Raw genomic sequence first — 15,844 nt, forward strand, 5'->3', positions numbered from 1 at the left:
GGTAGTCGCGATATTTTGGCACTTTCGCTTGTTTGGCACTTTCGTTATACATGCACGTTAACGTTATTATTTTATATTTTTATATTTAAGTTAACGTACATGTATAACAAACCGGCCAAACAAGCGAACCGGCCAATCCATTTTACACCTTAAATCAAGAATTTCATAACTTAATATCTCAACAACCCTTTAATAATAAGTTATAAAAATATGTACTTAGCCTTTTATAAGCATTTAAAGTAGTCTATTTGATTTTTAAAGCAATTAGTATTGTAGTTATTAAGATATTGAGTTTTAGCCCCCACTTTTGACCTATTGCGGCCATTAATGCAGAGGAGCTGGAGGAGAAGTTGAAGGCCCTACCAAAGGGCGAAGGCAAAGCTGTAAGTAATAGCTAAAACATGACGATACTATCTAACATAATGGTTAGACTGGCAAGACATCGACTAGTGACAGCGGTGAAGAAAATACCTTAAAGGATATCTGGGCCAGCAACATGGTCCCAGTCATTGAGCGCTGGGAGCGCAATATTGCCCTTGCTGGCAACATCCTTATGCCCGAACTCTCAAGGAAGGAGATCGAAGAGTTTGCTGGGGGGGTTAGCAACCCTGATAATATCAAAGAGTTCGTGAAGCAGTGGGAGAATAACAGCAATGCTGATGTTGAAGATGGGCTGGTAGATTTTGATGATGATAGTGAAGAAGTGGAGGTGGTTATATCAGAGGATGAGGAGGACGATGATGAGGACGAGGATAGCCTCAACGGCTTCATAGTCAGGGTTGTAGAGGAGGAGGAGGAGGTGGAGGAGGAGGAGGAGGAGGAAGAAGAGGAGGAGGAGGAGAAGGAGGAGGAGGAGTAAATTCACGTCGTATACTGTACTATAGTATACTAAACCAATGGAGTTTTTGTGGTTACTGAATTCCATTTTGAGATCTTCTGCCGTTACTATCTGCCGTTACTATCTAATAAAACTATTTGTCAGTACTCCGAATAGTGACTACTGTACTCATAGTAACGGCCAGCAGTAACGGAAGAGAGCCCAAAAGCAAAAAGCCAGCATGCTTCTACTCCTCGGCTGAGCCAAGGAACACAGTCCGACCAATTAACAGTCAAACGCCTATTTTGCAATTCCAATTCATATTACACTAGCTACAGACTCTGCATCCAATAAAAATAAGGGCTACTACTCATCATCTCGGTTACACGTAGGCTACAGTAACGGCCAGCAGTAACGGAAGAGATCCCAAAAGCAAAAAGCCAGCATGCTTCTACTCCTCGGCTGAGCCAAGGAATACAGCCCGGCCAATTAACAATCAAATGTCGGTTATACAGTTTAACTTTATATTATGCTACATAGGAAATATAATCGATCTGTATCTACTTAGGGTTATACACACTGCTCATTATCTTGTTATATGCTGTAGCAACAGCTAATAGTACTAGATATAGCTTCAGACTTTGAAATAAGATAGGGCTAATGTAGCAAATTGTTAAGCCAATGAAACCAAATTGCTGATTTTGTAATTTAAAACTCGTAAGCATTACTCTCTAGCGTTATGGTAAACCTAATTAGAGCTAGACAAAATTGTTTAACTCCATAATACTATGTTCAACTAACACAAAATAGGAATAGCAAAGAGTAACGGCAATGAGTAACGGCAAAGAGTAATGACAAAGAGTTCAAATATTACCCTATTGCAATGTGGCATTCTTGTATTCTGTACTACCATTTGTTCTATTGCAAAAGACTATGAAGAAATGGCCGTCCTTCCAAAAGGCCTCACTTGACATTCATCATTCGTCTGATTGACCTACACTCCTACTACAGTACATTTTCTCTATCCTCTTAACAACATGTCGAGCCCAAGCCCATTTACAATGATGAATCAGTCACAATTTGAGCATCCGCTTACCTCTGACACTGAGGATATCAACTCGCCTTTCGAGCCAGCTCGCAAACTCATTTACACTTAGTAAGTTATCTATCCAGTGGTCTAGAGTAACGTTCTAGAGTAACGCTAATGACCTTCTTTAGCTGCCGCGTGCGCATTTGGAAAGGAATACCATACAGCCTTTCACACATACAGCATGGTGAGAGCAGTTGATTATAGCCATAATTTCATCAAGCCTCCCTTTTCGAATAGTGGAGAACAAGGAGGTGCGAAAGGTTCTAAACATGTTGAAACCCGACCTGGAAATTCCACACCGGACAGTTATACGCAAAGAATTAACAATGCAATTTAACAACGTCATGGAGAAGCTACTATTGGATTTACCGCCTATGGCAAAGGTTTCAATTGCCCTTGATGGATGGCAAAGTCTGTTCAAATTAGCGTTTTTAGCAATTACTGTGTATTATATCACTGACGATTGGCAATGGAGAGAGGTGAGCAGATTATAACTTATATAATAATATATTAACTTACTAACATACATCTTATAGTGTCTTATTGGTTTCGAGCCAATGACTGGAGCCCATTCAGGACAAAATATGGCAGCTGTTGTACACAATGTACTGGAACAATTCAATATTACGGGACGACTTTTTGCGTGACAACTGATAATGCATCAAACAATGGAACAATGCGCAAGGAACTTGAGAGCTACATGAGAAGTACTACACAAGAAGTAGAGTGGAGTAGTGATGCAACAAAAATACCATGCATGGCGCATGTTATACAGCTAGTTGTAAAAGCTATGCTAAAGGCCTTCAATGTCGACATAGCTGAAGAAGTTATAGATGTTACTGGTGTTTCAATTACTGATGATACGACAGTCACATCAGCTATTAGAAAGGTTAGTCCATAATAGTAACGCTTGATAGTAATGCCAACTGACGTCAAATACACAGATACGCACTCTTAGCAATCTTGTGAGCAGGTCTGCAAAGAAAACTGAATTATTGCTCCAGAAGCAATCTGATATAGAAGCAAAGGGACTACTGCGGCTAAAACGGGATATTGATATATGCTGGAATTCTACATATGACATGATAGTCCGAGCGATAAGACTACGCATCCCAATTAAAAGTTGGCTTGAGGAACAGATTATTAAGGAGCCTCATCTTGATCAATTCGCATTATCACCAACCGACTGGAAAAAACTAAAATACTTAGTCGCTCTTCTGCAGCCCTTTGCAGAATTTACTCATCTTATTGGAAACACGAAAGACACTACAATCAACCATACATGGAATGTATACAATACATTATTTGACCATCTTGATGATATCAATCAAAAGCTATATAACAAGGATACAGCATCTAATCCTTGGGTAGACGAGTTTACTGCTGCTATTACTGCAGTTGTTGCAAAGTTAAGGCACTATTACACTGAAACTGGTGGTCCTGTTGAACAGACGTATGCTCTTGCTGCAATTCTTGATCCATCTCAGAAACTGGACATTTTTAATGCTCCTGAATGGGACCACTCAAAGAAGTACCGCCAAATATTCTTAGATTACTGGAAGGCTTACTATCAAAAAGATTCGAGGGACCAGCATGAGGCAGTACCGCCTTGCCCCTATACACCAACAAGTCTTAATGCGGTATTTCGGATGAACCGGCAGCTACATAAAGGGTGGCAGAGCCCATTAAGTACCAGCTATAATGAAGCTGAGCGTTATTTAAATGCGCCAGTGGTTAGTGCTGATGCAGATACTCCAGTGCTCCTAGTGTGGAAGACCTTAGAGCTCTCTTACCCTTCAGTTGCGAAGCATGGGATATCCTTGCAGTACCAGGTAAGCTCCTACAGTAACAGTTAAGAGTAACGCAAATATCTTACAAATCGCTTTAAACAGCTACTGGTACTGGAGTTGAGCGCATATTTAATATTGCCCACGATATCCATGAATACCACAGGGCACAAATGAGTACGACTACAGTTCGAGAGTCGATGATTGTTAAACACTATCATAGGTATAAGTGGGAACTTGATAATCATTGGGATAATATAGACCATATATTTGGTGCTCCTGACCCAGACTCTATAATTGAGGACTCTGATCGACAAGTTGCTATGACGATGGTAATATCATCTGACGAGGAGGATGCTGAACAAGACCTACCAGACCCATCAATGCCACATAGAGCTACATAAGGTCGCAATGGAAGATTGGAAACTCAGAGGAAGCGAAATTTTGGGGTTCTAAATAAGGACCTTCAGAATGATGAAGCCTCCATTGATACTCCTTGACATTCGCAACGACTTAGAAGGTAGAGGAGGGTACTATTCAGATGTGGGTTAGAGTAACGGCTCACAGTAACGGAATATATCACTAATTAGCCTTATATAGCATTTGGAACCAGCTTGAACAATATATTATGTTAACTACTGCAATAGATACCAACCTTTGCGCTAGGTGGTAGGAAGGCTGGCCTCCCAAAGTCGACACAAACCTGTGTGTGATGGCAGTGGTGGTGATGGTAGGGAAGCCACTGTAAGCTGATGCATTCTGAGACATACGGCACTTATAACTCTAATGTAATTACCATAATTTATTATCTATATGATAAATTTATCCTAATTTCTATCAATATACCATTACTATATACCATTACTCTTGGTCACAGGACTAACATCGTGATCTACAAGCTAAATATACTAAACTTCACCCTAGACCCTGACTGCTCTTTGATCAGCTGTCAGCTCACGTGGCACCATGTTAATTAGCTGAAACCCTCTAATAGAGGGTTTCAGCTTAAATACAGTAGAGTCCCGCTAAGCCAATGGAATCTAGCCACTAATTTGATATCGCCTTAATGAATATATCGCGGAACTGAATGCTTATATAACCCAACTATCTAGACTGCTTTGAACTCTGCCATTAACATCTAATGCCTCTAAATCTACGTCATATCGCTCAATAGCTCTTATTGTGCTGTTGAGATATCATCTCGACTTTCTGTAAACTCAATTAGAATTTGAACAAGCCACCGAGCAGCCTGTATTGAAGGTATAGGCTGCTCTAGGGTTGCTTCTTCTTCTTCTTCTTCATTTTGAGCATCATTACATTGACTTAGATGACTTGATATAATATCTTGTAAAACCTTCTCCTCTGTTAGTGTCTTAGTATCATTACTCTAGGCCTGTGTTTCCTCATTAGGATTTAAGAAATTGTGTAATGCTATTGCATCTTGTATATTTATATTTCCAGCTCTTGTAACGTTATCATATAATTCAGATAGATTTGGGGATTAATGAGCAAGTGGTATAATTAAAAGTGTGCTTTTTCAAAAGCAATTGTTTATTGCTGTGCTGTGTAAGTAGATATTCTAGCTTCATAAAGCCCATTAAATAGTAAGATGAAGGTTCATTATTTAAACTAGATTAATGTTAGAATCAAAGCACTGTAACATAAATGAGAGCCATTGTTAACAATAATAAGCTTTAAAGGGCTGTATTCCTTAAGTAAAAGGTTAAAATAACTTGTTGAATTAGGAGGAAGCTAGCAGATTCAAATATTTAGAGGTAGAGGATTAAGTTCAAGACCACAATAATGGCTAGAGAAGTTATCCACAGAGAGAAGGATAGTTGGAGATGTTCTAATATGTTAATAGAAGGCTTGTAACCACTCCTTCATTAAAGTTGTGTTTATCTAGGCTTTCTTGTTCTACCACCACTCTCTACCCATTGTTAAGACATTGATCTTCCGAAGTGTGTAAGGTTGCTTTGCTTTACTAATTATCTAAACAGAAAAGTGGTTAGTACCAGTTGCATTAACACAGAAAACAAGAGTTATCCTAGCTGTGATTAGGTTGCAAGACCTCTAGATGGAACCATTTGCTAAAACAATGCTGTTTCATCCATATTGTATATATCCTCCTCTTGATATTCTCTAGCTACAGTTTGTAAAGCCTTTATATCCTCTTCTATAGACTTGCTAACAGATCCTGCCTCTGTAAGGATGCCTCCGCCCTCAGTGACGGAAAGGATCAGAGTCGGGCAGGTTACGGTCACGTGGGGAGAGTTAGGGCAGGTTAGTGTAATGGTGGGTGCACCAGATGTGAGAATCTAGCCACCCAAGAAAGGGATGATTTTACCAAGGCAACACACTGTCTTAGGAAAAAGAGCCAAAGGGTCGTAGCTTAGACTATTCCACAACGCAGCAATCAGGTGTATGATGTAGTGGAGTGGTTTAGACAAGTTGTAACAAATGTTGAGTCTGAGAACTCAGGGATAAGTGAGAGGTTAGCACCTCACTGACTTTTCAGAAACAAGGAGTAACAAGATCAATGCTTGGAAGCTTGGAAAAGACGTGGAAGTATGTGATAGTCGATTTACTGTATTGTCTGCTTGCCCTTTCTTAAGTAAAGGGCAATCCTATTTATGCTAAAGGAGTGTAGTTCTCTCATTTTCCATGACTTTCCATGACTAACCAGGCTTGGTAACTGTAGTCGACGTAAGAGAATCCCATAGAACCATCTCCTAGGTTCCTAGCCTATAGGAAGTGAAAGGAGGTCCAAGGTCAGAGTACCCCTATATACAAATTATGTCATAACTTAACCAATCTTGTGGGTAACTAAGGAGCGATGACGTGTAATGAATCATAGAGGGTTGTAGAAGCTTTTGGAGCTATTGTTCATGTTCCTAGGCCTCTAGTTGATAGAGATATGTCATGTGTAGTATTAGCCCAGTAACTAAGGAGTGATGTCATGTAATGAATCATAGAGGGTTGTAGAGATATGCTATGTGGTCATATCGGCCCAGTAACTAAGGAGCAATGACGTGTAATGAATCATAGAGGGTTGTAGCAATCGTTGAGTAGTATTGCTCTTGTTGTTGGTGTGACAAGCCAAAATTTTGCCCTGTATGATAATAACAGGTGGAATCACTTGCCCACTTGTAGAGACAGCTTCAACAACAGTAAGGGAACTCTTGTTTTCAGGACTTGGTGTGTAGAGTTTGTATATTCTAATAGGCACCATAACTTGTTCACCACCTAGGATTCTAATTCGAAATCCTGTTTCATCTATATTCTATAAGTTGCATGGTTTGCAACTATGCTCTTGCTTTATCCCATGCTCTTGTAGAAATGTAGTATCTCTTTGAAACCATTCTTCAACTACTGTTTCATCATGTGCTGTTGTTCGCTGTCGTGATATAGGCTTTGTTGTAAGGACACAGGGCACCCAGCTGTAAGACGGCCCTCACGTGAGGGCACGTGAGGTGTCACGCTCTTACAGTGGACCTGGCGGGCTCGGTAAATTAGGGCCTACGGGTTCCTGTATATAAGGGGCTGGAGGCTCGGAGTGAGGCCTCCAGTCAATAGTCGCTGTATATACGTAGACCTATTGTTACGCATTGAATCCTACTTCCTACCTACTGATCTGGTTCCCTGAGCTCCCGTGTGACCCTGGGTCCTACGCCTTTACAATTCTATTGACTCAACCCATACTCAGCCTACCAGATCAGGATGGCGAGCCAGGAAAAGAGGATTACCCGAGCGACCTCCGGAGGAGTGACTCCAGCGGCAGAAACCATCGAGGCCAGCCCACCGACTCTGGGCCCTGAAGCCAGCAGCTCCGCGACGAGCAAAGCGGACAGGATGCCGTCAAAGCTGGCCGCCCTCAAGAATAGGATCGAAGAAGAGAGGGCCTACTACAATACCATGGAAGAAGCCCTCCAAGTATTCCGACGATCGCACGGCGACGACTATAGCGCCTACCCGGAGGAAGTAAGGGTCTTCGCAGAAAGACAGGCCCGAATACAAGAAGAAGGACGCCGGAAAAGGCGACACCAAGACAGTGAGGAAGAATGGGAGGGGACCCCAAACGAGGAGGAACAAGAGACTGCCTCCGTAGTATCGCGAGAAGCAACCCCGTCGTATAGGCCTTTCGGCAAGGTCAAGGACCCTAAGGTCTACAAAGGCGAGTCGACACGCGAGCTCAACGAGTTTATGGCCTCAATCCGCGCTTCCTTCCGATACCAGCCAAGAATGTTCCCAACCGAGCAATCCAAGGTGGCCTTCGCCGCCCAATACCTTGAGAGCGACCCCATGAAGGAGTGGGACAACCGCTGCGCCTCGCAAGAGGAAGGGCTCGAGGACCCTTTAGATATCGCAGGGTTTGAAGAGTTCCTTCGCGACCTCCATATCGACCCAGCCAACCGGCAACGCATTGCAGCCCTCAAATACAATGGCGCCCACCAGCGTAAGGGGCAGGGTATCCGCAAATTCGTTGCGTACCTCGAGGAATTGGAGCGGGAAATGGAGCCCTACACCGAGTCCCAGAGGACCACCCACCTCCTGACGAAGTTACACCCAGAAATGAGGCAGCGCCTCCTTGAGGGTGGCTACGCCGAGCGTTCCACGACCCACAGGGAGGCTGTTGTCAATATCCTAGCCATGCTGGAAATGAACAACCGGTGGGTAACTGAGAAGAATCCTTCTACGGATAGGCCCAACACAAGGGAGAATAAGGGAACCCTGCAGGGTGGCTTTCCAGCTCGGAAGGGCCACTTCAATAGCCACAAGTCGGGCAATCACCGGGAGCGAACGCCCTTCCAGGATTGCCGTCGATCGGACCAACAACCTGCGCGCAAGCCAGCCGACACCCAAGGCGCAAGGCCTACCCAAGTAGGGAACGCCTGTTACAACTGTGGCAGACCAGGCCACTTTGCAAAGGACTGCCATAGCCAGCACACTGGGCCGGGAGTCCGGAAGCTGGATACCCAACTCCTCAAGTGGGAGTGACTCCCTACCGAAGCCCTACGCCCTATGCAGGCGAAGAGGATGGAGATCGACATTGAAATCAAAGTAGGGCCTACCTGGCACAAGGCCAAGGCTCTACTCGATTCGGGGTCGGACGCGTCAACTATCCACCCCCTCTTCGCAAAAGATAAGGGCCTAGAGTGCCGAGACAAGGGCCCACCTCGAGCGAGGGCTGTGGACGGCAAGGAGATTGCCATATACGGAGCGGCGACCGTACAGATCAAGGCCCGGGACCACTTTCGAAGGGAGACGACCGTAGACCAGACGTTCCTTTCCATGGATACCCCTGGTGTGGATGTTATCCTTGGAATGGACTGGATCGTACAGGTCAACCCCCAGATCGATTGGCAGACCCAGATATGGCGCTACCCCTTCGATATATCGAAGGCGATGGAGGTGGGTATTGAAGAGCTAGACAAAGGCGATACTGCCTTTGTCCTGGCGTTGACCTCGGAAGGAGCGTTGGAACCCCAATGCCCAAGGGAGTACGCTGAATTCGCCGACGTCTCCTCTAAGGAGCGGGCAGAAGACCTACCCGAGCTGGGTAGGAAGACCCACGGTATCGATACCAGCATGCAAGAGCCGCCTTACGGCCCGGTATACAACCTATCTGAGATGGAGTTGGCCACACTCCGGGAATACCTTCAATCAAGCGAAAGGAAGGGTTGGATCCAGAGGAGCATAAGCCCAGCGGGCGCGCCCATACTGTTCGTACAGAAGAAGGACGGCAGTCTACGCCTCTGCGTGGATTATAGGGGTCTGAATAAGATCACCGTAAAGAATAGGCACCCCTTGCCGCTGATCACAGAGACCTTGGATCGGCTCCAAGGAGCGAAGGTCTTCACAAAGCTGGATATTAGGAACGCCTACCACAGGATCCGGATCCGCCCAGGCGACGAGTGGAAGACCGCCTTCCGCACTCGTTACGGCCACTTTGAGTACAAAGTGATGCCTTTTGGCTTGGCCAACGCGCCAGCCACGTTTCAGGCCTATATGAACGAGACCCTCGAAGGGCTCGTTGATACGATATGCGTTGTATACCTCGACGATATCCTTATTTATTCCTCTAAAGAGGAGGAACATACCCACCACGTACAGGAGGTCCTAGGTCGCCTACGAGAGGCGAACCTATATGTGAAGCTCTCAAAGTGCGAGTTCAATACCAAACAGGTAGGCTTCCTTGGATATACCGTCACAACAGAAGGAGTGGCTATGGAAGGCGACCGGGTTGCTGCGATAGCTGAGTGGCCTACACCCAAGACCTACCGAGAGGTCCAGGTGTTCCTCGGCTTCGCCAACTTTTACCGGCGCTTCATAGAGCAGTACTCCTCTGTTGTGGCACCCTTGACTGGCCTTATGAAGGGGGCCAAGGCCGGTAAACAGACCGGGCCCTTTGTGTGGGGAGCAATGCAGCAGGGCGCGTTCGATCGCCTCAAGGAGGCCTTCACCACAGCTCCCACGTTAGTCCATTTCGATCCAAGCTGTAAGATTAGGCTTGAGACAGACTCCTCCGGCTTCGGGTTGGCAGGGAATCTTTCCCAATACGTAGAAGAAACCCCAGAACGAAGGGGCGGGTGGCACCCAGTCGCCTTCTTCAGCAAAAAGCTGGAGCCAGCAGAGCTAAACTATGAGGTCCACGACCAAGAGCTCTTGGCGATCGTGAGATCTTTCGAACAGTGGAGGCATTACCTAGAGGGTAGCCAACACCCAATCGAGGTCCTGACGGATCACAACAACCTGAAATACTTCATGGAAACCACCGCCCTCACAAGAAGGCAGGCGCGGTGGGCGCAGGCGTTGTCGGCCTACGACTTCCAAATATCCTATCGAGCTGGCAAGACCAACCCCGCAGATGGGCCGTCTAGGAGACCAGACTATGAGGAAGAGAAGGGTAGCCAGAACGTGATGCTTCCTACCCTTCGAAACAAGCTCCAGAAAGCCATACAGGCAGGAGAAGAAGCCCTGCAGATGAGGCGGGTAGTGGCTGACTTACAAGAAGTAGGCACCACACTGGGCGAAGACCAGAGTAAGGACACCAAGAGTCCAGGTCTCGTTGTCCCTCGAGTTATGGTGGCAGCCATGGCTCAGGGAGAGAGCGCCTACAGTGCCACGGCCGAACCCTTAGCGGATCTGATCAAAACCCTTCAAGCGGCTGACGAGCTCGCTGTTCACAGGGCCAGAGAAGCAGGGTTGGCGTGGGCGAAGGGCTCTTCAGGTTGGAGAGTAGACGATGCAGGCATCCTACGCTTCAAGGGAGCGGCCTACGTGCCTCCCAATCAGGCAGTACGTATGGAAATCTTCAAGATTTGCCACGACGACCCTTTGGCTGGGCACTTCGAATATAAGAAGACCCAGGAACTGATCCGACGGAAATACTACTGGCCTGGATTAGACCAGGAAGCCAGGGAGTACGTACGTGGCTGCGATCGGTGCCAGCGGATCAAGCCGGTACGGCATAGACCCTACGGCGAAATGCAAGGCCTTAGAATGCCTACTAAGCCCTTTGAGTCCATAAGTATGGACTTCATCACAGATCTGCCGCCTAGTATAGGAGTGTAACGCTGACTTCTAAACGATAGAAGACACAGAGGTTCTCTTGCGTAAGGGTTTACTTATCAGAGGAGGCAGGGGATCAGACACAAAGGCTTCAAGTAACACGTTACTAGTATATAACAAATACTGTATTGAGTTGAGCACGAAGCTCCTATCTAAGGAAATACTATCTACTTATATAGTGGCGTCGTGCCTAGTGGACTCTTGGGAACTCACTCGAGTCCTCGGAGTCCTGGACTCTTAGGACTCTTCTCATCATCCTGCGAGTCCATCACGTGCCTAGTGGACTCCTGGGAACTCACTCGAGTCCTCGGAGTCCTGGACTCTTAGGACTCTTCTCATCATCCTGCGAGTCCGTCACGTGATACTTTCGGAACTACTATTCCCCGCTGCCCCTCCAGGTACCAGGGCCGGTCTCATGCGACCTCCCTCCTTCCTGTCCTGTAGTTGGCCAGCCTTCTTGTTCCGTCGTAACAAGGAGCAGACCAAGCTAAGGCTTCAGACTCCATTTTGGTAATCGTAGACCGATACACCAAGGTATCCAAATATATACCCTGCCGGAAGACCATTACTGCCACCGAGTTGGGGCGGGTCTTCCTTGAGTATTGGGTTAAGGACTTTGGAATTCCTGCTGAAATAATCACAGACCGTGGCAGCGTATTTACGTGCCACTTCTGGTCGGCCTTCTGTTTCCACCTCAAAGTACGGCGGAACCTATCGACTGCCTTCCACCCTCAATCTGACGGCCAGACGGAAAGGCAGAACCAGAATATTGAGGCCTACCTACGCCTACACTGCAATCAGCACCAGGACAATTGGGTAGAACTTCTTCACTTCGCGGAGCTTACCTACAATAATGCCTTCCACGATTTCATCCAGATGTCGCCAAATCAGGCTCGATACGGTATCAACATCGACCTGCGGCAAGGGATCGAGGACAACCCCATGAGAAGGGAGGTGCCGGTTGCAAGAGACCGAGTCCAGAAGATCCTCGACCTACGAAAGGAGCTTGAAGAGGCCTGGGTGAGATCGAAGGAAGCCCAAGTCCGAGGATATAACAAGATCCACAAGCCAATGCAGTTCATGGTCGGCGAACGGGTGTGGCTTTCTGCCAAGAATATCAGAACCACCCAGCCAAGTAGGAAGCTAGGTCACCGGTGGCTCGGACCATATGAGATCACCGGGCGGATAGGTAAACAGGCGTATCGATTGAGGCTTCCCCCATGGTATAAGGCGATTCACGACGTGTTCCACGTCTCCCTACTCGAGAGGTATCGGGAAGGCGTTGAGAAGGCCGATCCTCCACCAGATCCAGAGATCGTGGATGGGGAAGAAGAATACAAGGTCGAGGCAGTCCTAGACCACAGGACTGTGCGGAGGGGTAGAGGAATCCGAGAGGAATACCTGATTAGGTGGGCAGGCTACACTGCAGCTGACGATCAGTGGGTTCCAAAGCTTGACGTAGGACTACCGTTAATCAAGGCATATCACAAGGAACAGACGCAGAAGGCAATGTAGTGTATTGTCCTAAACTAAGGGAAAAAACAACGCGTCAAGTTCTGAAGGAGAAGGGCTCACAGACCCAGAAGCAGACCCTGACCCAGACCTAGAAGAAACGCGCGCGTCAGACAAGGGGGCAACGACGGGGGCAGGGCGTGGATTGAAGCTCCACTGGTCTGGACGCACAAACAAACGCTCAAAAAGAGCACGATCATGATCCGCAGGCGTAGGCAGGAGAATAGGTCCTACCGACAAGGGCACGGAGGGCAGGACAGGCCTCACTCGAGCTACCCACAGGGTCAGCAAAACGTCCAGGAAGGATGGGAATCACAAACCTACGACAAACTTCAGGGCGGCGACGTGGGCGTTGAGGCCAACCTGGTAGGCGTCTAGAGCCGCATCAGTAGCGGCGTGGAACGTAGCAGCAGCAGCCTTGAGAGCCTTGGTCTTGGCCTGATCCAGCTCAGCAAGGGTCTCAGCGTGGTGAAGAAGGGCTTGGCGCGGGTCATTGAGGTTGCGGATGACGGGGCCCCCAGCCTCAGGGAGAGGCGCAATGGGTTCCTCATGGAAGGACGTAGCAGCTCTCTTACCCTTATTCTTGACCTTCGGGGTGCGAGGCTCCTTGCCCTTATCAGCGGTAGTGAACTCGCGTTGGGCAAAGAGGAGGGAGGCCAGAGCCTCACGGGTGGCGACCGAATCATCTTCCAGCCCAGCGTCCTCGTCATCAGCGCAACAGTTCAAATAGGCATCGGCCTTGAGCTGCAGGGCAGTGAGGGCATCCTTCTGATCAGGACCGACCTGCCTGGTTGTCAGCATATCCCACTAAGAAGGAAAAGGAGGCCTACCGGAACGCAGTGGTGGTTTCCTTGGAGACAGTCGCCGCACTTGTCCAAGCCAACAGGGACCCAGCAGATCTGTCCAGGATAGTTGTAATAGGTGACCGAACACTTGACGCAGCAGTCGCGGGAGCCTGCGCAAAGGGGACCAACAGACTCTGGAACTGGGTGGCGCGCAGAAAGCTTCCACCCCAGCGCCGTACGCATCTCCTTGGCGGCCAACTGAGCAGCGACCTCCTCCTCCTCCTCTGGAGCGTCCTCAACCGAAGGTGATCGGTAGGGACGCACGGTGCGAGGGCGAGAGGTGGACGCAATGGAAGCAGGACCGAAGGGAGTAGGGGTGGCAGGTGACTCCAACTCGGGAGACCCAGACATCTGGGCGGAAGAGCGCTTGAGAGGGGTGGCGACAGGCGCCACTGTCTTCTTGGGCTGCTTGCGCGGAGCCATGATTGACGGAACTAATCCACAGATCAGTCCCTGAAGACGAAGGACGGAAGGGAGGTAAATACCTTGCGAAGAGGGAGTAAGCCTTGAAGCAAACCTTGGAAGAGGATCAAAAGGAAGAAGCCAAGAACCCAGAAGAGCGGGCACTTGGTGTGAGGTTGTGTGAGGAAAGTAGGAACTTGGGTAGGAAGTGGGAGTTAAGCGCGATGCTACAACAACTGGGGGTGGCCACGGCACAACAACAAGGGGGGTCACGGGACCCCCCTGACAGGCGCGAGTTCGATAACAACAACCCACCCTACGCGCGAGCAAACAAGCCAAACAAGCCCAAACAAGGGCGCAATCAGCCCTGATCTCTATGCCTGGAATTGGGGGCAATTCCCTAGAAGGGGGAGGTAATTGTAAGGCGGCCCTCACGTGAGGGCACGTGAGGTGTCACGCTCTTACAGTGGACCTGGCGGGCTCGGTAAATTAAGGCCTACGGGTTCCTGTATATAAGGGGCTGGAGGCTCGGAGTGAGGCCTCCAGTCAATAGTCGCTGTATATATGTAGACCTATTGTTACGCATTGAATCCTACTTCCTACCTACTGATCTGGTTCCCTGAGCTCCCGTGTGACCCTGGGTCCTACGCCTTTACACCAGCTCACAGTAATAGCATATGAGAGTGCGAGTTGGAGGCTAAACGGATGCTATCCTATAGGTCTACTATGAAGGATACAAAAAAGATGAAGGGGGAACCCCGTTGAGTCTGTTTCCTTGAGTACCCGAAACGGGCCCGACTCGGTTATCCCAACCCTAGCCCTGATCCTTCCACTGCAACAGGTCAGCATAGACCCTGAACCCTACACCCTTAGTGTCCCCCACTATAGTGTAACTCGCTAAGTGCTCCTCTACTGGTTCGAAACCACACCGAGTCGGATTTCATGCTTGTAGTGACCGTAACAGTTCTGAGACAGGTTCTTTGAGTATCTAGGTAAGGAGGCATCCTTACATTTGTAATAATTGTATGAAATTCAGAAAGCTCATGTTAGACAAATTTTCTCATCCAACTATCCGATGGCGGTGGTAATGGATCACGTATATGACAGAGAGCAGCATATATCATCTGCTTTGTAGCACCTGCTCCATTCTCGTATTGCTGATTTATCCATTGTTTGATTACGACAACTTAAGTGTTTGATAATAGCTTATTGTGCCCTCCATGCTGTTCTTGTTAAGCTGTTGTGTTCGTTTCTCGGAGGATTGATCGATGTAGGGTATCTGCTTTGACTTTGAAAATAGTTGCAGCAGTAGAAACTAATTCAGAAGGATTTGTAAGGAGCCATTCCTTTGCTTCACGAAGTGTAGTCTTGTGGTCAGACATGTTGTTGAATCGTTATAGAATCAGTGTTCGGCACGGATACCAATATACCCATACCAATATACCCATAGTATCCGAGTATATCCTCGAGTATATACCTACCCGTTGATATTTGAGGAGTATCCGGCGGATTGGTGTATATATCCGGATATATGCCAAGAGTAGCCAAGCGTAGCCAAGACTTCTTTTTTCAAACGTCGTGAGACCTGTCTTGATACTGTAAATAGTAATAACTATCCTTAGAATGAGTGACTCATCGTTATCAGATATACCGACAGATCTTGAGGGCTATAATAGCTATGATACTCATTCTCATAATGAACCAACCTTGCCAACGCTGCCTACCCCTATTCGACAGTATATTGATCCTACACCGCTCCGGCTCCAGCCTCCAGGACAGATGCTGCCACCGACGACGTTGATACTATTCACAAAGCTAT

Source organism: Pseudogymnoascus destructans (assembly GCF_001641265.1).
Source record: "Pseudogymnoascus destructans isolate 20631-21 unplaced genomic scaffold scaffold_26, whole genome shotgun sequence".
In the NCBI taxonomy this organism is placed as follows: Eukaryota; Fungi; Ascomycota; class Leotiomycetes; order Thelebolales; family Thelebolaceae; genus Pseudogymnoascus; species Pseudogymnoascus destructans.